The sequence below is a fragment of the Hyla sarda genome, chromosome 1 (assembly GCF_029499605.1).
Source record: "Hyla sarda isolate aHylSar1 chromosome 1, aHylSar1.hap1, whole genome shotgun sequence".
NCBI lineage: Eukaryota > Metazoa > Chordata > Amphibia > Anura > Hylidae > Hyla > Hyla sarda.
Window position 1 is genome coordinate 53498023 of NC_079189.1, and position 24145 is coordinate 53522167.

General features: G+C 46.2%; 1 long non-coding RNA gene across 1 annotated transcript; it reads right to left on the minus strand.

Moving 5' to 3' along the window:
• Window positions 1–19959: 19959 nt before the first annotated feature.
• Window positions 19960–23837, minus strand: LOC130300991 (uncharacterized). The gene is made up of 3 exons (XR_008851719.1): window positions 23780–23837; window positions 20667–20864; window positions 19960–20131 (listed from the first exon to the last, which is right to left on the minus strand). It is a non-coding gene; the product is annotated as an uncharacterized LOC130300991 (long non-coding RNA).
• Window positions 23838–24145: the final 308 nt, after the last annotated feature.

The window sequence follows — 24145 nt, forward strand, 5'->3', positions numbered from 1 at the left end:
TAGCCATCTCTAGATGATAGGGCTACAAATACATAGAGACGTTACACAGGCACATATCAGGCGATGGACGGCATTGACACAAGAGGCTGCATGATCTCCTACTACTGAATATTGCAATTTATTTACAATGTCTAATACATCCTGGCTTTATATTCTTCCTATAATGTAAAAGCTAAAGTTATATATATATCATATTAAAGCCCATATTCATGTTTTTTAAATGATGAAAAGCACATTATTCTAGATGCAATATTTGGGGTGCAGTTTAAAAAGCATTAAAGGGTTATCCAGGAAAAAAACTTATATATATATATATATATATATATATATATATATATATATATATATCAGCTGGCTCCAGAAAGTTAAACAACTTCTATTAAAAAAATCTTAATCCTTTCAGTACTTATGTGCTGCTGAAGTTGAGTGGTTCTTTTCTATCTAAGGGCTCTCTGATGATAGAAAAGAACAACTCATATGGTTCTCTACTACGGGAAGCGGCCCGGCTTCATCCGAGCTCCAGGTGCTCCTACCTAGCCCGAGTCTCTGCAATTTACTACGAGTGGATGGTGAGCTGAGCATTTCTTCTCTTCTTGTTGATGCTCTCTGACGACACCTGTCTCGGGAACTGTCCAGAGTAGAAGCAAATTCCCAAAGCAATCCTCTCCTACTCTGTGCAGTTCCCGAGACAGACAGAGGTGTCAGTAGAGAGCACTGTTGTCAGACAGAAAAGAACAACTCAACTTCAGCAGCTGATAATTATTGGAAGGATTAAGATTTTTTTTAATAGAAGTAACTTACAAATCTGTTTAACTTTCTGGAGCCAGTTGAATATATACATATATATATATATATATATATATATATATATATATATACACATATATATATATATATATATATATATACACATATATATATATATATAAACTTTCCTGGAATACCCCTTTAAGAAACAAAGACGTTTTTTATGCAAAAAGCTCACAGCCGGTGACTGTCATCTCCCTTCCAATGCATCCTCTATTGTCTCCAGGGTGATATACAGAAACTTTTCTTCATGGTATCACCCCCATTACCAGCCACACTCTGTTACTACCCTCGCTATCTTATACAGTCTCCAGTGACCCCAAGGTGATATACAGGTACTGTCTTTATTGTATCACCCCCATTACCAGTCCCAGTCTGCTACTACCCTCGCTATCTTATACAGGTGATATACAGGTACTGTCTTTATTGTATCACCCCCATTACCAGTCCCAGTCTGCCACTACCCTCGCTATCTTATACAGTCTCCAGTGACCCCAAGGTGATATACAGGTACTGTCTTTATTGTATCACCCCCATTACCAGTCCCAGTCTGCTACTACCCTAGCTATCTTACACAGGTGATATACAGGTACTGTCTTTATTGTATCACCCCCATTACCAGCCACAGTCTGTTACTACCCTCACTATCTTATACAGTCTCCAGTGACCCCAAGGTTATATACAGGTACTGTCTTTATTGTATCACCCCCATTACCAGTCCCAGTCTGCTACTACCCTCTTTATCTTATTCAGCCTCCTGTAACCCCAAGGTGATAGACAGGAAAATTCCTTCATAGTATCCCCTCTATTACCAGTCACAGTCTGTTAATATTATCCCTAACTTATACAACCTCCATTGACCTCAGGGGGATATACAAGATCTTTTCTTCATGGTATCACTCCGATTACAGCCTTTTACTATCATCCATATCTTATTCAGCCTTTAGAGACACCAGGGGGCTGTACAGGAGCTTTTCTTCATGGTGTCACCCCCAATTACCAGTCACAGCCTGTTACAAGAGTGAGAGTGCTCCATAGTGTAATTCAAAAATAATATTGATAATAAGAGAAACGCATGAAAGCCGCTCACCCTGAAGTGTTGTGTACCCACATACACAAGAATGGTAACCACATGTAGATAAAAGAGTTGTCCGCTGCCCTCCAGCTCAGGTACAAGTGTGAATAGGAACAGCTTCAATAGGAACGCCGGCTCAACATGGCGCAGGAAGAATTCTTCAGGCATTAAGAAGCTGCGCAAGCGCAGTGAAATGTGTTGCGTCTTGGGATTACCAGCTATGTACGTTTTCATTTGGCTGTTCATCACTGAGACCTTTCTGCGCCATGTTGAGCCGGCGTTCCTATTCACAGCCTGTTACCATCATCCATATCTTGTACACCCTCCAGTGAGCCCAGGGGGAAATAAAGAAACTTTCTTCATGTTGTCCTCCCCATTACCAGTCACAGCCTGTTACTACCATTCCTATCTTGTACAAAATCCAGTGACCTTAGGGTTTTCTACATTCAAGCCCACCCCATGAGCAATGTCACCACTTCTGACAAACTCCTACTGCCGTGTCAGAGAAAGATAAAGTGTCCAGTGCACTGAAGGAAGTGGCTAACTGGTGAAGGGGCAGAGCCAAGCTGGGCACCTGTGGACTCCAAAGCCTCATTTGCATAATTGTTTATGTTCTGACATGTCAGTACTGGAGGAGTCAATTGAGAAGTAGATACGGATTCAGGGTCAAAATCCCTATACAGCCATACCCTTACCTTATATCCAGGTTTAGATTTAATTGACATGTCAGTGCTCTGGACCCTAATTTTACAGTTTTATATTCTGAAGAAAACTAAATGTCCTGCGCAAGTAAATCCAACGGAGCAATTTATTAGAAGATAAAACCTCAGTACATGGACATATTGGGCACAGGTGACGCATTTCGGCCCACCTGATGGGCCTTAGTTATAAGGTATGACTAAGGCCCATCAGCTGGGCCGAAACGCGTCACCTGTGCCCACTATGTCCATGTTCTGAGGTTTTATCTTCTAATAAATTGCTCCGTTGGATTTACTTGCGCTGGACATTTAATTTTCTTCAGTTTCCATGTCTGGCACTGCTCAGTTCGGGCGCATTGACTTTAGAGGAAGAGAGCTGGGACCACACCTATAGTTTTATATTCTATACTGGATATGTGACCAAGTTTTTATGTCTTATGCATACAATTGAAAACACACACACACACACACACACACACACACACATATATATATATATATATATATATATATATATATATTTGCAAGCTAAGTACCTCATGTTTTCATAGTTTCATATCTTCATTTATTGCACTACAGCTGTATAGCTTTTCATGTTCTATCTATATACTCATGTTTTATCTATATACTCATGTTTCATCTATATCTTTCTGCTAGCAGTGTGCTGCTGTATTCTCCTGTTGCTGTATATTTAGCCCAGCAGCCTGCACCTGTAAGCCAGGTCTATACAATAGTTTGGAATCAATAGTGCTGGCCAACTTATTCTTTGGTTGTAATACACATACGGGGGAGTGGCTACCTCCATGTTGGCTCTTGCACCCCACCCACCTCTATTAGGTGTATATTAGGTGCCTTGGATGTTTCAGACCTTGCAATTCCTGTTGAACTGTTCACACAGAGGCATATTCATAGTGTAGGGTCCGTCCCAGAATGAGGTCACCTTACCGTGGTGGGACGGTCCACGCTATTTGTCCGCCAAATTTGCAAGCTAAGTACCTCAGAATTTCATAGTTTCATATTTTCATTTATTGCACTACAGCTGTATAACTTTTCATGTTCTATCTATATACTCATGTTTTATCTATATACTCATGTTTTATCTATATCTTTGTGCTTGCAGTGTGCTGCTGTATTCTCCTGTTGCTGTATATATATATATATATATATATATATATATATATATATGTTCAATAACAAGTAGTAATATAAATATAAGTTGTGTGTGGAGTTGCGGCATTTAAGGGCTGTAAGTATTATATACTATCTATGGTATTCTGGTTGTTCCTTGTACATGACTCTCTTCTAACTGTAATATTTAATTTCCATATTATGGATTCTATAAATGAAAAGATTTGAAGAGGTAGATGAAACGGAATATAGTGCTGTGATCTCTCCGGACAAGAAACATAAAACAAAATCTAAAAGGCTTTGAACATTTTACTAAGTCATTTTGGGAGGGAGCAGATCTGCCATGACTGCGTCCCGCTGTGTGTCCTTAGGACAGTAATTACAGAGGAAAATGGCAGAACAATGTAGGAAGATGCTGATCGGAGGTAATTATGTATTGAGTAATAGGACACCACAAAGCAAATCAATGGCGTTCGGATAAAATAGGTTTGAACAATAATGTGTTGTATAATTGGGATATTTTTCAGAACCTCTTTTTTTACTTGAGCAAATACTTTTACCTCGATCTCACTCTCTGCTAACAACTTGCCATTATATCCCAGTGGCCAATTCAGTCACTTTTGTTGCATTTCAGCCCCACATTGTTACACTGGCAAGGCAACAGTTAATTCTAACTTGCTCTTTACTCTTGGTTCCAGTGAGTGGTTCCTGTTGGTATAACAGAAGCTAATTTCTAGAGAAATTGTACATTAAATTGTAGAGGGGTAGTTAAAAAGGCGGCGCAGTTGTCAAAAATGCCAACACTGCTGCACTGTATCTTTTTGTGGCCAGATGTTGGCATGGAGTCAATAGGAAAAACGCACAGAAACGCGGCATGCTGAGACGGTGGTGTTTTTTTCAGGTGCTGTATACTGTGCTGTACAGAGCTGTGCCCATATCTATACAGGCATGGGTAAAACTACGGCTGGGAAGGGGATATACATTATATCTCTGGCCCAGCAAGAATATACAGTTGTAGTTTTGCAAATGCTAAAGGCTCCCTGTTTGGAAAACACTGCCTGAAAGGGAATACACTCCGCACCCAAGGAGTTAACTAGCACTGCTCAGTGATATTTTCTTGCTGGGCCTGCTCTGCAAAGTGGTCAGTCCACGGTCCACCATGTGGTTACAGTAAACCAGTGTTTTATATAGATTGCTGGTTTACTGTATGGTGACAAAAGAGTTAAGCAGCGCTGCACAACTTAACTCTTTCCTTGCTGGGCCAGCACATAGCGTTCAGCCGAGCAAGGGGTTAAAGTAAAACAGCAATCTATACAGATCGCTGGTTTACTGTATGTTCTTGCTAGGCAGGAGGTATACAATATATACCTCCTGCACAGCTGTACCAGTTATATCATGGATTTTACAGTGCTCCGTGAGACTTTTAAAGCTTGGATAATTTTTATAACCTAACCCTGCTTATTACTTTATCCTTGACCTGTTTGGTGAGCTCCTTGGTCTTCATGCTGTTGTTTGTTCAGTAATGCTCTTTAACAAACTCTGAGGCCTTCACTCAACACTTTTTTCAGATTTTTATTTGAAAATCATTTTGAATTTCAGGTTACATTTTGCCTCCCCTTCCAAATAATGGACTATTTTATGTTGGTCCAATGAAAGAAATTTAAATCTGTGGTTATACAATGACAAAATGTAGAAGAGTCCAATGGGGTGAGTACTTGTGCAAGGCACTGTATGTAGATTATCTAAATGTTAATTGCTACACTTTTGTCAAAGGTTGACAAACACATTGGGGGAGGTTTATCAAAACCTGTCCAGAGGAAATGTTGCTGAGTTGCCCATAGCAACCAATCAGGTCACTTTTTGAAAAGGTCTCTGAAAAATGAAAGAAGCAATCTGATTGGTTGCTATGGGCAACTCAGCAACTTTTCCTCTGGACAAGTGTTGATAAATCTACCCCATTATATATAAGGTAATTCACTAACATATCGGGGATGTTTTAGGGTAGGGTCACACGTAACGGATCCGCAGCATATTTTACGCTGCAGATCCGCCGGTGACCCGACCCATTTTGTGCCTCCAGCTGTTGCCACCCCCCATTCCTCACCTCGCTCCGCCACTATGAGAAGCCACACAGGGGGCCTGCAAGTCGGCGAGTGCACTCTGACATCGTACACTCGCAGGCCCCCTGTGTGGCTGCTCGTAGCAGTGGATTGGAGCTGCGAGCAGGCCAGACGCAGGGCGAGGCAGGGGAACAGGGGGTGGCAACAGCTAAAGGCACAAAAGGGGTCGGGTCACCGGCGGATCTGTTACGTGCGACCCTACCCTTAAACACATTTCAACTGGGTTGCCATGGAATATATTTTCACTTTGTGCTGGCAAAATGGTCTCTTCTGAACAGTTACCAAGAAGCCACCCCCTTTAGTAGAGTGCAGCTCTGTTATTTTATGTTTGGCTATTCGATCTATCAGGTCCATCACTATGATTTTAGCAAAGCCAGTTATGAATAGAACAGACCAACTAAGGATGAGAGTTCTAAACATACTGACAGATGATACATAACATTTGTAGAGAATGCAATGTGAAAATGGATCATCAGCCAAAGTGTTGTCATATGTGATAAACTCTGCACATTAAATTCCAGATAGTTTAAGATAAGAATCCCACAAAATGTGAAATAATTATAAATCATGAAAGACAAAATCTGCCCAAACCTGCTGTAAATCAAGGTAAGAAATTAAGCCATTTCTTACAGATTGCAGAACTGTGCCATACGTCATACACAATCTGATCTAACTTCTGGTGTTTTTTTTAGTAAAACATCCAGAGTCTTTATCCGCTTAAAAGGACTGGCCGCAGGGACCCCCCGCCATCTCTGCATCGGCGCTGCGGCGTTACAGTGCGGCGGTACTACAGCCCTAAGACATCTTATCCCCTATCCGAAGGATAGGGGATAAGATGCCTGATCGTGGAGGTCCTGCCGCTGGGGACCACCGCAATCTTTCATGCAGCACCCCACTGCTCCGGGTCTGATGAATCATGATCACGGGGCCAGAGTATCGTGACATCCCGGCTCCGCCCCTTGTGACATCACGCTCCACCCCCTCAATGCAAGCGTATGGGAGGGGGTGTGGCTGTTATCATGCCCCCTCCCATAGGCTTGCATTGATGGGGCAAAGCCGTGATGTCACAATACTCCAGCCCTGTGGATCGTGATTCATCAGACCCAGAGCTATGTTCGCTCTGGAGGCTGATGATAACAGGGTGCTGCATGAAAGATAGCGGGGGGTCCCCAGTGGCAGGACCCCCACGATCAGCCATCTTATCCCCTATCCTTTGGATAGGGGATAAGATGTCTTAGGGCCGGAGTACCCCTTTATGGCATACTTGTTTTCATGCAAAACGTTATAACTTTTTAAAAGTAGTAAAATAAAACAAAACTTGTAAGTTGGATGTTGTTGCAATTGTATGGACCTACAGAAAAAAAATAACAACATTTGAACTGTACAGTGGGCTTCATACAAAATGAAACTCCCCAAAAGTTGCAAAATTGTAGAGGTTTTTTGAATTACGCAGCACAAATTTTATGGCTTGACCATAGATTTAGTGGTAAATTGAGTACTGTCATTACAAAGTACAACTGGTCCTGAATAAAACAAGCCCTCATATGGCATATGAGTCTGTGAGTGCAAAATGGAAAGACTTGTGGCTATTAAAAGGCGAGGAGGAAAAAACTAAAACGTAAAAATAAAAAATTGCTGCGTCCACAAGGCGTTAAGGCAGGGTTCTGAACATTCATGTTTAAATATATATGAATGGATCATTAAAAAATGTATTACAAATGGATGCAAACAGGACCCCCTTTTGTTAACATCTGTCACCAAGGAAAAATCTTGAATGGGCATTCGCTTTCTGTTTGTTCGTTTTTTTGTTTCTACCATCAAAAAAACGGAAAGCAAACAGAGCAGATGTGAACTGAGACTAAATCTGATTTACTTAAAGGGATTATCCAGGGAAAAACTTTTTTTATATATATCAACTGGCTCCAGAAAGTTAAACAGATTTGTAAATTACTTCTATTAAAAAATCTTAATCCTTTCAGTACTTATGAGCTTCTGAAGTCTAGATTGTTCTTTTCTGTCTAAGTAATCTCTGATGACCCGTGTCTCGGGAACCGCCCAGTTTAGAAGAGGTTTGCTATGGGAATTTGCTTCTAAACTGGGCGGTTCCCGAGACACGTGTCATCAGAGATTACTTAGACAGAAAAGAACAACCCTAACTTCAGAAGCTCATAAGTACTGAAAGGATTAAGATTTTTTAATAGAAGTAATTTACAAATCTGTTTAACTTTCTGGAGCCAGTTGATATATATATATATAAAAAAAAGTTTTTTTTCCTGGAATACCCCTTTAAATCAACAGCATGCGTTCATTTTTGTTTTTCAAATACCTGAACACATCAGGGAGAAGAGCTCAAACACTGATATGATCCCAGCCTCAGGGGTGGTCTATTTAATGGGAGGAGTCTAAGGCGCCATAGAGCAGTGGTCCGCAACCCAGTCATCAAGGCCTAATGGAATACAACAGGGAAAAATTCAAACCCTGGACTTGTGGTGGGCCTTGAGGACTGGGTTGGGGATTTCTGCCATAGAGCCTATGACTATAGCCTCCTGAGATCTGGTAGTGAATTTGCAGGAAAACAATATTTAGTCAAGTTTCTTACAGTTCAGTAACTTGAATACTTTGTAGCATTTAATAAAAACATAGTCAATAGTCATGCAGTTCAATCGATCCTAAGTACCTCCAATGATTCACTTAACTTTAACAAAGAGAATCGGTTATGTTTCCGGCCGTAATTCACCCGACATTGTAACAAACAAAAATAAACGCCATTAAAAAAAAAATAGCAGGAAAGCTTTCTGTAGATAGTAAATATTGTATGTGTTGTCCTTTTAGCAATATCAAGGCCTGAAGCGAGACAACCTCTGGAGTGCTGAAAGATTTAACCTCAGCCAAATATATCTCTAGTAGGGGAAGGATCCACAGGGAGCCGAACAGCAAGTAACTGTATCCACTAAAACATCACAACAGTAAATACTCATTAAATATACATTTTTTGCTTAACTCGTCTATCACCGCAGCTCACAGTGCACGCCATGGAAATAAATTTACATTTCTATAGGAAAGCCTGGTTAATGAATTGAAAGTCCTCTACTAGTCTTGGATTGAAAATGTATGAAAACATAGCAAAGACATTTAGAGGAGGTGAAATATGGCCTTAATATGGATTAAAACTCCTAAAAATGCATTAACATATGCACCTGTTGCGTTGGATGTACTTTTTTCCAGTGTACCAGTAAACTATCTTACTTGATTTGCGCCATATTTATTATGAGTTTTAGACACTTACCACCAGGTCTGACTAAAAGGGCATGGTCCTGGAAAATGGGGGCATGGCTTAGAGGAAAAGGGATGTGGCCTCAATGCATCACAATTTTGGTGCCCAATTCTGGTTTAAAGTAAGCCAACAAAAATTTGGCCTAAATTTAGACTGGACAATCTTCAGATGTTCTAAACCCAAGAAGGAAAACAAAGGAGCTATTCACACACAAATCTATGCAAAAATAGAAAATGTTATTAACACATTGTTGAGAACATACATAAAAATAATTAAAAACAAGGAGGAATCACAACAGAACAGGTGGCGGCCTGGGACATTTCATATATGCATGTGCTATATAAATATGGTAAGTACATAGATGGTGTGGTTGGTCTAAAAATATTTGTGCAATATATACTGCCTTGGCCGTATAGAACCACACCATCTATGTACTTACCATATTTATATAGCACATGCATATATGAAATGTCCCAGGCTGCTGCCTATTCTGTTGTGATTCCTCCTTGTTTTTAATTATTTTTATGCATGTTCTCAACAATGTGTTAATAAAATGTGTCTATTTTTGCATAGATTTGTGTGTGAATAGCTCCTTTGTTCTGATAGTTAATCTTAATACAAAAATAAAATATTTATTGGGCTAGTCTTTTCTGACCCCAGGGTGTGTAAATTACATGTTTGCATGTGATATAGTCTTCAGATGTGCCAGACATATCAAGTATAGTAAACCGCAGAAAGAAAAGACAGCAACTCACTCAGCATATGCTCAATGCTTCTTTATTCCGGGGAAGGACATCAACATACAGGTGCGTTCGTATAGAGCAGTGCTGGCCCTACTATGGCACCCGTTGGGACCATTGGTCCAAGGCGGCACTTTGAGGGGGGGGGGACTTTTCTGCCTTTTTTTTTGCTGCTGCAATCCAGGCAGGGTCCGCCCTAGCTGTCACGGCTCACTGTGCTAGAGCAGCCGCAGCGCAGCCCCAACTGCTTAACAGTCAGCCAGGCCAGCGCAGCGGCCATTTTAATTAAGTGGGACTGACAAGGGACATCATGCTAGTGACGTTTCTCCGCAGACCCACGCAGGAGGATGTCATTGACAGTGGTGACCACCGAAGGAGAGAGAAGGTGCGCACCCTACCCTGGCTGCCTCATTGCTTGGCCCCGGCACTGCAGACATAGTGCACAGCCTGAGCCTTCTGGATTCACAGGCCAGGTGAGTGTGTGTTAAGCAATCTCCCCCCCCCCCCCCTCCCTTTAACCTGCAAGCAAAAAATTAAACTACACAGGGGGATTAGGGGAGGGAAGTTTGGGGTGCTGCTACTACAAATAAAACGGCACAGGGGGATTGGGGAGGGGGGTTCTGCAGCTTGCAGAAGCCCCGTTATCCCCCTGTGCCATTTTATTAGTTGCAGCATCTAACTCCCCCATCCCCCTGTGCCGTTTTATTTGTAATAGCAGCACCCCCCCCCCCCGTACCCCCAATTCCCCTCTGCCGTTTTATTTGTTGCTTATAGCCAGCAAGCTAAAAATAAAATGGCACAGAGGGATTGGGGGGAGGGGGCAGCATTTCAGTCTTTGACTCATGCAGCAAAATGTCTTGGGTCGGCTCTGGTATAGAGCAAGCTTTCGCAACTTTCGCTTCTTCTGGCTCCCTGGTTGTGACATGGTTCCGTCCCTGCTAATATGCGTAAGCAGAGCTCAGAACTATGGAAACCAGTATACAACAAAACGCGGCGCATGTGCACAACTGCACCACTGACAAAAAATGAGAGAACGAGAGAACATCTTGTACTCTCCTGTATTAACATTAAAAACTATACATCATCAGAAGAAAGATGAACCTAAGTGAATTAAAGAAAGGCACTCATATTATTCTTATCAATGAGTCCCGGAGATCCAAATGCATTCATTCTCAGGATCCAGCCGGCTTCTTTATGTAATAACAACTTATGGCAATCACCGCCATCTCTTGGTACACTGACCGTCTCTAAACCTGCGAACGAGAGGACCTCTGGATTGCCTGAATATATTGCTCTCACATGCTCAATCAGTCTTGGGCAACCATGCCCGGTTCTGATGGAACGCATGTGCTCTTGGACTCATATATGTAAAACACGTATGGTTTTACCAATATAAAAAAACTGAAAATGGTGTAAACAATACATTTTGATTTACAGGTAATAAATTGTGATATCCTCCATTCAATACCACTCAGTCTGCAAAATTTGGCCTCACTATTCAATCTACATATGGAACACTGCCTACATTTATGGTTACCTGCAGTGGGCACTGTTACGCCGAGCGCTCCGGGTCCCCGCTCCTCCCCGGAGCGCTCGCAGCGTTCTCTCATTCGCAGCGCCCCGGTCAGACCTGCTGACCGGGTGCGCTGCGATATTACTCCCAGCCGGGATGCGATTCGCGATGCGGGACGCGCCCGCTCGCGATGCGCATCTCGGCTCCCGTACCTGACCCGTTCCCCGTCTGTGTTGTCCCGGCGCGCGCGGCCCCGCTCCTTAGGGCGCGCGCGCGCCGGGTCTCTGCCATTTAAAGGGCCGCTGCGCCATTTAAAGGGCCTAATCAGTATTCTCACCTGTGCACTCCCTACTTATACCTCACTTCCCCTGCACTCCCTCGCCGGATCTTGTTGCCATTGTGCCAGTGAAAGCGTTTCCTTGTGTGTTCCTAGCCTGTGTTCCAGACCTCCTGCCGTTGCCCCTGACTACGATCCTTGCTGCCTGCCCTGACCTTCTGCTACGTCCGACCTTGCTCTTGTCTACTCCCTTGTACCGCGCCTATCTTCAGCAGTCAGAGAGGTTGAGCCGTTGCTGGTGGATACGACCTGGTTGCTACCGCCGCTGCAAGACCATCCCGCTTTGCGGCGGGCTCTGGTGAATACCAGTAGCAACTTAGAACCGGTCCACCAACACGGTCCACGCCAATCCCTCTCTGGCACAGAGGATCCACCTCCAGCCAGCCGAATCGTGACAGTAGATCCGGCCATGGATCCCGCTGAAGTTCCACTGCCAGTTGTCGCCGACCTCACCACGGTGGTCGCCCAGCAGTCGCAACAAATAGCGCAACAAGGCCACCAGCTGTCTCAACTGACCGTGATGCTACAGCAGCTATTGCAACAATCTCCTCCGCCAGCTCCTGCACCTCCACCGCAGTGAGTGGCCGCTTCCGGCCTACGATTATCCTTGCCGGATAAATTTGATGGGGACTCTAAGTCTTGCCGTGGCTTTCTTTCACAATGTTCCCTGCACTTGGAGATGATGTCGGACCAGTTTCCTACTGAAAGGTCTAAGGTGGCTTTCGTAGTCAGCCTTCTGGCTGGGAAAGCTCTGTCATGGGCCACACCGCTCTGGGACCGCAATGACCCTGTCACTGCCTCTGTACACTCCTTCTTCACGGAGATTTGAAGTGTCTTTGAGGAACCTGCCCGAGCCTCTTCTGCTGAGACTGCCCTGCTGAACCTGGTCCAGGGTAATTCTTCTGTTGGCGAGTACGCCATCAAATTCCGTACTCTTGCCTCCGAATTATCCTGGAATAATGAGGCCCTCTGCGCGACCTTTAAAAAAGGCCTATCCAGCAACATTAAAGATGTGCTGGCCGCACGAGAAATTCCTGCTAACCTGCATGAACTTATTCATCTTGCCACCCGCATTGACCTTGACATGCGTTTTTCCGAAAGGCGTCAGGAGCTCCGCCAGGATATGGATTTTGTTCGCACGAGGCGGTTTCTCTCCCCGGCTCCTCTCTCCTCTGGTCCTCTGCAATCCGTTTCTGTGCCTCCCGCCGTGGAGGCTATGCAAGTTGACCGGTCTCGCTTGACACCTCAAGAGAGGACACGACGCCGCATGGAGAACCTATGCCTGTACTGTGCCGGTACCGAACACTTCTTGAAAGATTGTCCTATCCGTCCTCCCCGCCTGGAAAGACGTATGCTGACTCCGCACAAAGATGAGACAGTTCTTGATGTCTACTCTGCTTCTCCACGCCTTACTGTGCCTGTGCGGATATCTTCCTCTACCTCCTCCTTCTCTGCTACGGCCTTCTTGGATTCCGGATCTGCAGGAAATTTTATTTTGGCCTCTCTCATCAACAGGTTCAACATCCCGGTGACCAGTCTCGCCAGACCCCTCTACATCAATTCTGTTAACAATGAAAGATTGGACTGTACCGTGCGTTACCGCACGGAACCTCTCCTAATGTGCATCGGACCTCATCACGAAAAAATTGAATTTTTGGTCCTCTCCAACTGCACTTCTGAAATTCTTCTTGGATTACCGTGGCTTCAACGCCATTCCCCAACCCTTGATTGGTCCACAGGAGAAATCAAGAACTGGGGTACTTCTTGTCACAAGGACTGTCTTAAATCGGTTCCCAGTACTCCTTGCCGTGACCCTGTGGTTCCCCCTGTATCCGGTCTTCCTAAGGCTTATATGGACTATTCTGACGTCTTTTGCAAGAAGCAAGCGGAGACTTTACCCCCTCACAGGCCTTATGACTGTCCTATTGACCTCCTCCCGGGTACTACTCCACCCCGGGGCAGAATCCATCCTCTGTCTGCTCCAGAGACTCTTGCCATGTCAGAGTACATCCAGGAAAATTTAAAAAAGGGGTTTATCCGCAAATCCTCCTCTCCTGCCGGAGCTGGATTTTTTTTTGTGTCCAAAAAAGATGGCTCCCTACGCCCTTGCATTGACTACCGCGGACTTAATAAAATCACGGTAAAAAACCGCTACCCCTTACCTCTTATCTCGGAACTCTTTGACCGCCTACGAGTCGCCCACATCTTTACCAAGCTGGACTTAAGAGGCGCTTATAATCTCATCCGCATCAGGGAGGGGGACGAATGGAAGACTGCATTTAACACCAGAGATGGACACTTTGAGTATCTGGTCATGCCCTTTGGCCTGTGCAACGCCCCTGCCGTCTTCCAAGACTTTGTTAATGAAATTTTTCGTGATCTCTTATATTCCTGTGTTGTGGTTTATCTGGACGACATTCTGATTTTTTCTGCCAACTTAGAAGAACACCGCCAGCATGTCCGCATGGTTCTTCAGAGACTTCGGGACAATCAACTTTATGCCAAAATGGAGAAATGTCTCTTTGAATGTCAATCTCTTCCTTTCCTAGGATACTTGGTCTCTGGCCAGGGACTACAAATGGACCCAGATAAACTCTCTGCCGTCTTAGATTGGCCACGCCCCTCCGGACTCCGTGCTATCCAACGTTTTTTGGGGTTCGCCAATTATTACAGACAGTTTATTCCACACTTTTCCACTATTGTGGCTCCTATCGTAGCTTTAACCAAGAAAAATGCCAATCCCAAGTCCTGGTCCCCCCAAGCGGAAGACGCATTTAAACATCTCAAGTCTGCCTTTTCTTCCGCTCCCGTGCTCTCCAGACCTGACCCATCTAAACCCTTCCTATTGGAGGTAGATGCCTCCTCAGTGGGAGCTGGAGCTGTCCTTCTACAAAAAAATTCTTCCGGGCATGCTGTGACTTGTGGGTTTTTTTCTAGGACCTTCTCCCCGGCGGAGAGAAACTATTCCATCGGGGATCGAGAACTACTGGCCATTAAATTGGCGCTTGAGGAATGGAGGCACCTGCTGGAGGGATCAAAATTTCCAGTTATCATATACACTGATCACAAGAATCTCTCCTATCTCCAGTCTGCCCAACGACTGAACCCTCGCCAGGCTAGGTGGTCGTTGTTCTTTGCCCGTTTTAACTTTGAAATCCATTTTCGCCCTGCTGACAAGAACATTAGGGCCGATGCCCTCTCTCGTTCTTCTGATGCCTCTGAAGTAGAGGTCTCTCCGCAACACATCATTCCTCCGGACTGTCTGATCTCCACTTCTCCAGCTTCCATCAGGCAAACTCCTCCAGGGAAGACCTTCGTTTCTCCACGCCAGCGTCTCGGGATTCTCAAATGGGGACACTCCTCCCACCTCGCAGGCCATGCGGGCATCAAAAAATCCTTGCAACTCATCTCTCGATTTTATTGGTGGCCGACTCTGGAGACTGATGTTATTGATTTCGTGCGGGCCTGTACTGTCTGTGCCCGGGATAGGACTCCTCGCCAGAAGCCTGCTGGTCTCCTTCATCCTCTGCCTGTTCCTGAACAGCCTTGGTCACAGATTGGTATGGACTTTATTACGGACTTGCCCTCATCCCGTGGCAACACAGTTGTTTGGGTGGTCGTTGATCGATTTTCCAAGATGGCACATTTTATTCCTCTTCCTGGTCTTCCTTCAGCGCCTCAGTTGGCAAAGCAATTTTTTGTACAGCTCAAGATTAAATTAAACTTCTCTTCTTCTTATCATCCCCAATCCAATGGGCAAGTAGAAAGAGTTAATCAGGTCCTGGGTGACTATTTACGGCATTTTGTTTCCTCCCGCCAGGATGACTGGGCAGATCTTCTACCATGGGCCGAATTCTCATACAACTTCAGAGTCTCCGAATCTTCTGCTAAATCTCCATTTTTCTTGGTGTACGGCCGTCACCCTCTTCCTCCCCTCCCTACTCCCTTGCCCTCTGGTTTGCCCGCTGTGGATGAAGTGACTCGTGATCTTTCCACCATATGGAAAGAGACCCAAAATTCTCTTTTACAGGCTTCATCCCGGATGAAAAGATTTGCTGATAAAAAAAGAAGAACTCCCCCCATTTTTGCTCCCGGAGACAAGGTATGTGTTACGCCTAGCGCTCCGGGTCCCCGCTCCTCCCCGGAGCGCTCACGGCGTCTCTCTCCCCGCAGCGCCCCGGTCAGTCCCGCTGACCGGGAGCGCTGCACTGTCATGGCCGTCGGGGATGCGGTTCGCACAGCGGGACGCGCCCGCTCGCGAATCGCATCCCAGGTCACTTACCCGTCCCGGTCCCCTGCTGTCATCTGCTGGCGCGCGCGGCTCCGCTCTCTAGGGCGCACGCGCGCCAGCTCTCTGCGACTTAAAGGGCCAGCGCACCAATGATTGGTGCCTGGCCCAATTAGCTTAATTGGCTCCCATCTGCTCCCTGCCTTTATCTGACCTCCTCCCATGCACTCCCTTGCCGGATCTTGTTGCCTTGTGCCAGTGAAAGCGTTTAGTGTGTCCAAAGCCTGTGTACCTGAACTTCTGCTACCCATCCTGACTACGAACCTTGCCGCCTGCCCCCGACCTTCTGCTACGTCTGACCTTGCTTCTGCCTACTCCCTTGTACCGCGCCTATCTTCAGCAGCCAGAGAGGTGAGCCGTTGCTAGTGGATACGACCTGGTCACTACCGCCGCAGCAAGACCATCCCGCTTTGCGGCGGGCTCTGGTGAAAACCAGTAGTGGCTTAGAACCGGTCCACTAGCACGGTCCACGCCAATCCCTCTCTGGCACAGAGGATCCACTACCTGCAAGCCGAATCGTTACAGTAGATCCGGCCATGGATTCCGCTGAGGTGCCGCTGCCAAGTCTCGCTGATCTTCCCACGGTGGTCGCTCAGCAATCGCAGCAGATTGCCCAACAAGGACAGCAGCTGTCGCAGTTGACCGCCATGTTACAGCAAATTCTGCCTCTGCTACAGCAGCAACCATCTCCTCCGCCAGCTCCTGCACCTCCTCCGCAGCGAGTGGCCGCTCCTAACCTCCGCTTGTCCCTGCCGGACAAATTTGATGGGGACTCCAGACTCTGCCGTGGATTTTTGTCTCAGTGTTCCCTGCATATGGAGATGTTGTCAGACTTGTTTCCTACAGAACGGTCTAAGGTGGCGTTCGTAGTAAGTCTTCTTTCAGGAAAGGCCTTGTCTTGGGCCACACCGCTCTGGGACCGCAATGATCCTGCCACAGCCACAGTCCAGTCCTTCTTTGCTGAAGTCCGAAGTGTCTTTGAGGAACCTGCCCGAGCCTCTTCTGCTGAGACTGCCTTGCTGAACCTGGTCCAGGGTAATTCTTCCGTTGGCGAGTACGCCATACAATTCCGTACTTTTGCTTCTGAACTATCCTGGAATAATGAGGCTCTCTGCGCGACCTTTAAAAAAGGCCTATCCAGTCGCATCAAGGATGTGCTGGCCGCACGAGAGATTCCTGCCAACCTCCAAGAACTCATCCATTTGGCTACCCGCATTGACATGCGTTTTTCTGAGCGACACCAAGAGCTCCGCCAGGAAAAAGACTTAGATCTCTGGGCACCTCTCCCACAGCATCCTTTGCAGTCTTCGCCTGGGCCTCCCGCCGAGGAGGCCATGCAAGTGGATCGGTCTCGCCTGACCCAGGAAGAGAGGAATCGCCGTAGAGAAGAAAATCTCTGTCTGTACTGTGCCAGTACTGAGCATTTCTTGGTGGATTGCCCTATCCGTCCTCCACGCCTGGGAAACGCACGCACGCACCCAGCTCACGTGGGTGTGGCATCTTTTGCTTCTAAGTCTTCTTCTCCACGTCTCACGGTGCCCGTGCGGATTTCCCCTACAGCCAACTCCTCCATCTCAGCCGTGGCCTGCTTGGACTCTGGTGCCTCCGGGAATTTTATGTTGGAGTCCTTTGTTAATAAATTCAGCATCCCGGTGACCCGTCTCGCCAAACCGCTCTACATTTCCGCGGTCAACGGAGCCAGATTGGACTGCACCGTGCGTTACCGCACAGAACCCCTCCTGATGTCTATCGGACCCCACCACGAAAGGATTGAGTTCTTCATCCTCCCCAGTTGTACCTCTGAGGTCCTCCTCGGTCTGCCATGGCTCCGGCTTCATTCCCCCACCCTTGATTGGACCACCGGGGAGATAAAGAACTGGGACTCTGCCTGCCATAGGAAGTGCCTCTCCCCCCCTCCCAGTCCCGTCAGGCAAACCTCTGTGCCTCCTCATGGCCCCCGTCCTGGTGTCACACTGCCCCGTGCCAGGCTTCGCCCTCTGCCCTCCCTCCCCATTCCCACTCCTGCTGTACTGCCTGCCGTTGAGGAAACCCTCCATTTTTTCCCGGTGTCCTCATCCCAGGGGAGGCAGTTGCCGGTCAAAGAAAAGGGGAGACCTAAGGGGGGGGGTACTGTTACGCCTAGCGCTCCGGGTCCCCGCTCCTCCCCGGAGCGCTCACGGCGTCTCTCTCCCCGCAGCGCCCCGGTCAGTCCCGCTGACCGGGAGCGCTGCACTGTCATGGCCGTCGGGGATGCGGTTCGCACAGCGGGACGCGCCCGCTCGCGAATCGCATCCCAGGTCACTTACCCGTCCCGGTCCCCTGCTGTCATCTGCTGGCGCGCGCGGCTCCGCTCTCTAGGGCGCGCGCGCGCCAGCTCTCTGCGACTTAAAGGGCCAGCGCACCAATGATTGGTGCCTGGCCCAATTAGCTTAATTGGCTCCCATCTGCTCCCTGCCTTTATCTGACCTCCTCCCATGCACTCCCTTGCCGGATCTTGTTGCCTTGTGCCAGTGAAAGCGTTTAGTGTGTCCAAAGCCTGTGTACCTGAACTTCTGCTACCCATCCTGACTACGAACCTTGCCGCCTGCCCCCGACCTTCTGCTACGTCTGACCTTGCTTCTGCCTACTCCCTTGTACCGCGCCTATCTTCAGCAGCCAGAGAGGTGAGCCGTTGCTAGTGGATACGACCTGGTCACTACCGCCGCAGCAAGACCATCCCGCTTTGCGGCGGGCTCTGGTGAAAACCAGTAGTGGCTTAGAACCGGTCCACTAGCACGGTCCACGCCAATCCCTCTCTGGCACAGAGGATCCACTACCTGCAAGCCGAATCGTTACAGTATGGCTCTCCGCTAAATATGTCCGCTTTCGTGTCCCCAGTTATAAACTGGGACCACGCTATCTTGGTCCTTTCAAAATCAAGTGCCAGATCAACCCTGTCTCTTACAAACTCCTTCTTCCTCCTTCTCTCCGTATTCCCAATGCCTTCCATGTCTCTCTCCTTAAACCACTCATCCTTAACCGCTTCTCTCCCAAAGTTGTTTCTCCCACTCCAGTTTCCGGATCTTCTGACGTCTTTTCTGTGAAGGAGATTCTAGCATCCAAGACGGTCAGAGGTAAAAGATTCTTCTTGGTCGACTGGGAGAATTGCGGCCCTGAGGAGAGATCCTGGGAACCTGAGGACAACATCCTGGACAAAAGTCTTATCCTCAGGTTCTCAGGCTCCAAAAAGAGAGGGAGACCCAAGGGGGGGGGGGTACTGTTACGCCGAGCGCTCCGGGTCCCCGCTCCTCCCCGGAGCGCTCGCAGCGTTCTCTCATTCGCAGCGCCCCGGTCAGACCTGCTGACCGGGTGCGCTGCGATATTACTCCCAGCCGGGATGCGATTCGCGATGCGGGACGCGCCCGCTCGCGATGCGCATCTCGGCTCCCGTACCTGACCCGTTCCCCGTCTATGTTGTCCCGGCGCGCGCGGCCCCGCTCCTTAGGGCGCGCGTGCGCCGGGTCTCTGCCATTTAAAGGGCCGCTGCGCCACTGATTGGCGCAGCAGGCCTAATCAGTATTCTCACCTGTGCACTCCCTACTTATACCTCACTTCCCCTGCACTCCCTCGCCGGATCTTGTTGCCATTGTGCCAGTGAAAGCGTTTCCTTGTGTGTTCCTAGCCTGTGTTCCAGACCTCCTGCCGTTGCCCCTGACTACGATCCTTGCTGCCTGCCCTGACCTTCTGCTACGTCCGACCTTGCTCTTGTCTACTCCCTTGTACCGCGCCTATCTTCAGCAGTCAGAGAGGTTGAGCCGTTGCTGGTGGATACGACCTGGTTGCTACCGCCGCTGCAAGACCATCCCGCTTTGCGGCGGGCTCTGGTGAATACCAGTAGCAACTTAGAACCGGTCCACCAACACGGTCCACGCCAATCCCTCTCTGGCACAGAGGATCCACCTCCAGCCAGCCGAATCGTGACAGGCACCTTGTCTAGTCATGTCTTTTTTTTCTGTGCTATTTTTGTGCAACTAAGTTGATTTCCTAGTGTGCATGAGCGTGTAGGAAAATAAAGGCTGTCTAAGTTCCACCTCCCTCAGGTCCGTGTCCTTCTCGATTAAGTGCCAATGTCGGCGAATAGCAGACTGGATGATATTGTTCATTGAGGAGTGCTGAAAAGAAACACAAAACTTTAATCATTCTTTGTAGAATTATTAGGTCTATAAAGAAGTTCATTTTGGTGCAAATCCTTAGCTTGTGCATGCTGGGAGTTGTAGTTTTGCAACAGCTGAAAGTTTGACCCCCCCCCATGTGAATGTACAGGGTGTGGGGTTTACAGCTGCAAGTTTGAGATGCAGCAAATTTTCCGCCGCAACTCAAACACCCAGTGGGAAACTCTCTGTCAACCCCCGCTCATATGAATGTACCCTAAAAACACCTCTGGATTGCCTGAATATATTGCTCTCACATGCTCAATCAGTCTTGGGCAACCATGCCCGGTTCTGATGGAACGCATGTGCTCTTGGACTCATATATGTAAAACTCGTATGGTTTTACCAATATAAAAAAAACAGAAAATGGCGTAAACAATACATTTTGATTTACAGGTAATAAATTGTGATATCCTCCATTCAATACCACTCAGTCTGCAAAATTTGGCCTCACTATTCAATCTACATATGGAACACTGCCTACATTTATGGTTACCTGCAGTGGGCACCTTGTCTAGTCATGTCTTTTTTTTTCTGTGCTATTTTTGTGCAACTAAGTTGATTTCCTAGTGTGCACGAGCGTGTAGGAATATAAAGGCTGTCTAAGTTCCACCTCCCTCAGGTCCGTGTCCTTCTTGATTAAGTGCCAATGTCGGCGAATAGCAGACTGGATGATATTGTTCATTGAGGAGTGCTGAAAAGAAAACAAAAAACTTTTATCATTCTTTGTAGAATTATTAGGTCTATGAAGAAGTTCATTTTGGTGCAAATCCTTAGCTTGTGTATGCTGGGAGTTGTAGTTTTGCAACAGCTGAAAGTTTGACACCCCCCCCCCCATGTGAATGTACAGGGTGTGGGGTTTACAGCTGCAAGTTTGAGATGCAGCAAATTTTCCGCCTCAACTCAAACACCCAGTGGGAAACTCTCTGTCAACCCCCGCTCATATGAATGTACCCTAAAAACACTACACTAACACAAAATAAGAAGTAAAACACTACATGTACACATACCCCTTACATAGTCCCCCACCCCCACCCCCCACCCAATAAAAAAAAAAAAACATCTTGGACGACACTGTTTCCAAGACGGAGCCTCCAGCTGTTGAAAAACAACAACTCCTAGTATTGTCGGACAGCCGATGACTGTCAAGGCATGCTGGGAATTTTGCAAAAGCTGGAAACACCCTGTTTGGGAAACACTGCCGTAGGGTATTTTGGTGGCGGTAGCAAATCCCCAATTTAGGCTTTAAATGCGCATGGTGCTGTCTCGCTTTGGAGCCCTGTCTTATTTCAAGGCAACAGTTTAGTGCCCCATATGGGGTATTTCTGTCTACACCAGCATGTTAGTGTAAAAAAATGAAATTTAAAAAAAATTTATCAAATTTTTTTTTTAAATGGGGTGTTGCCCCATACTTTAAATTTTCACAAGCGGTAAAAGGAAAAAAAGACCCCCAAAATTTGTAATGCAAGTACGGAAATACCCCATATGTGGACGCAAAGTGCTCTATGGCGCACAACATGGCTCAGGGGTTGGGGAGAGGAAAGAAAAAAAAGTTAATGAATAACCCAATAACAAATCAGGCCGAATGTAGCAAGCTTAACAAGCGAAGTGCGAGTGACCAATCCACATAACCTCAGCCTCAGGGAAGTCAGATGTAGCTACCTCTGTGGTGTTCCCAATGCAGAACAAGTGGGTGCCAAATTCAAAAGTGAGTAAGTGAGAAAAGACAATCAGCTCCGAAAAATCCACATCAAAGTCTTCTTTAAGAAACCCAGTAGGAAAAGCCAAGAAAGATGCTACAATTCCCCTGATAGTACCCCCTTAGTGATCATAGTATCTTCCCTGTTAGGCTATGTTCACATGGCAGAATCTGAAGGAAAAATGAATCTTGGAAGTTACATGAAGTTAACATTGTGGTGAATGGAATTCCTGCTGTCCCATTCACATGGCAGATTTTCCGCTATAGAATTTCTGCTGCAGAAATTCTGCTAAAAACATTAAAGGGGTATTCCAGTTAAAAAAAACTTTTTGTTCATATCAACTGCCTCCAGAAAGTTAAACATATTTGTAAATTACATCTATTAAAAAAACTTAATCCTACCAGTACTTAGCTGTTGAAGTTGAGTTGTTATTTTCTGTCTGACAACAGTACTCTCTGCTGACACGTCTGTCTCAGGAACTGCTCAGAGCAGGAGAGGTTTGCTATGGGGAATTGCTCCTGCTCTGGACAGTTCCTGACATGGACAGAGTTGTCAGCAGAGAGCACTGTGGTCAAGCAGAAAAAGATAATGTACTGGCAGGATTAGGATTTTCTAATAGAAGTAATTTACAAATCTGTTTAACATTCTGGAGCCAGTTGATATGAAAAAATAAATGTTTTTAACTGAACCGTCATGGCCATCACGCCCCCCCCCCCCCATAGACTTCCATTGAGGGGGCAAGGCTGCGATGTCATGAGCGTGACTATGATATCATGAGCCTCACAAGCATCACAATCTGACATCTTATCCCCTATCCTTTGGATAGGGGATAACATGTCTAGGGGCGGAGTACCCTTTAAAACTGGGGTCCAGGTAGATTTGAAAAGAGAAAAATCTTGGAAAATATGGTGGGAGTCGTGCAAGAATAGACAATCCATAAGGTATCAAACAGAGATGTAAACTCTGCTTCTTCATGTAAAATAAAATCACTGATTGATTTAAAAATTTATGTGAAAAACAGATACAAATGATGCAATTACCCAGCATGCCGCAAAACATTTAAAAACAAATATAAAGTGGCTAAATCAATTCTAGGTTGACACATAATTGACAGGCAGAATTATCGAGTGACAAATGGATCTAAACATATGCATTGTGATTATTATCCTCCCTGCAGCGTACATATACCTCGTCTAAATGCCATACACTGACATTTAAAGTTTAGCATTGTTTTCCAGCCTAAATCCATATGTAGTGATATTATTATTAATTACATTGAAGAAGTCATTTTAGCCGGAGCTTAGTCACAGCAGGAGGGGACAGGAAGAAAAAGCCTAATACACATATAATAAAATGACAGTGTGGATTAAGTGATGGGAACAAGACTCGGGTTTGACAGTAATAACATAAGTCGTCTCAAAACCGATTTGCGAAATAACAGTAATGGGATCAAATTGGTGACATGATGTCAGAGGATTAAAAACTATTAATTCATGCTTAATATAGGTAGCCTATGTTTAATTCATTGTCAGCTCACTGCAATTATTACTAACTAGCATATCCCAACCTCATATCCTAACCTTATATCCCAACTTCATACCTCATATCCTGACCTCATATCCCAACCTCAAATTCTGACCACATATCCCGTTATGCTGAAACATATATATATATATATATATATATATATATATATATATATATACACACAAGGGTGTAGCTATAGAGGTAGCAGTCGTACCAAGGCCCTTGTGCCTAAGGAGGCCCCAAACCACATCTGCCCCATTAGAGACCAGTAATATAATTGGCATATGGGGCCAATATGCAGATTTTGCATCGGGGCTCAGAAGCTACAAGCTATGCCTCTGTATACATACATGTAGTAGACACAGGGTGTTAGTAAGAATACCTGATCACTTCATGACGCCAAGGCACCATTATCCTATACACAGTCCGAGGTTGGGGACAGCTTCTGGGCCAGACAATGGGAGTAAATTAACACATTGACGTCAGGTTATGTATACTGTCTTTACTGAGCTGGAACTGATGGTAATACATGTACAGCTGGCTTTAGGTTAGAGAATGCAGCGTAACCACTTGGGAGCCCTGTTGCCTTGCTGGGACTTGTGGTGCTTACACCAAACAGATTTATACTGACTTGTGAGGCATGTGATTGAATCCTGGTAGGTAGGGTCCTGTACTGAAGCCTTCTCCGCAGGGGCATGAACTCCCTCCTTGCGAGTAATCCTTGCAGGATGACCAGTTGAGAGATTAG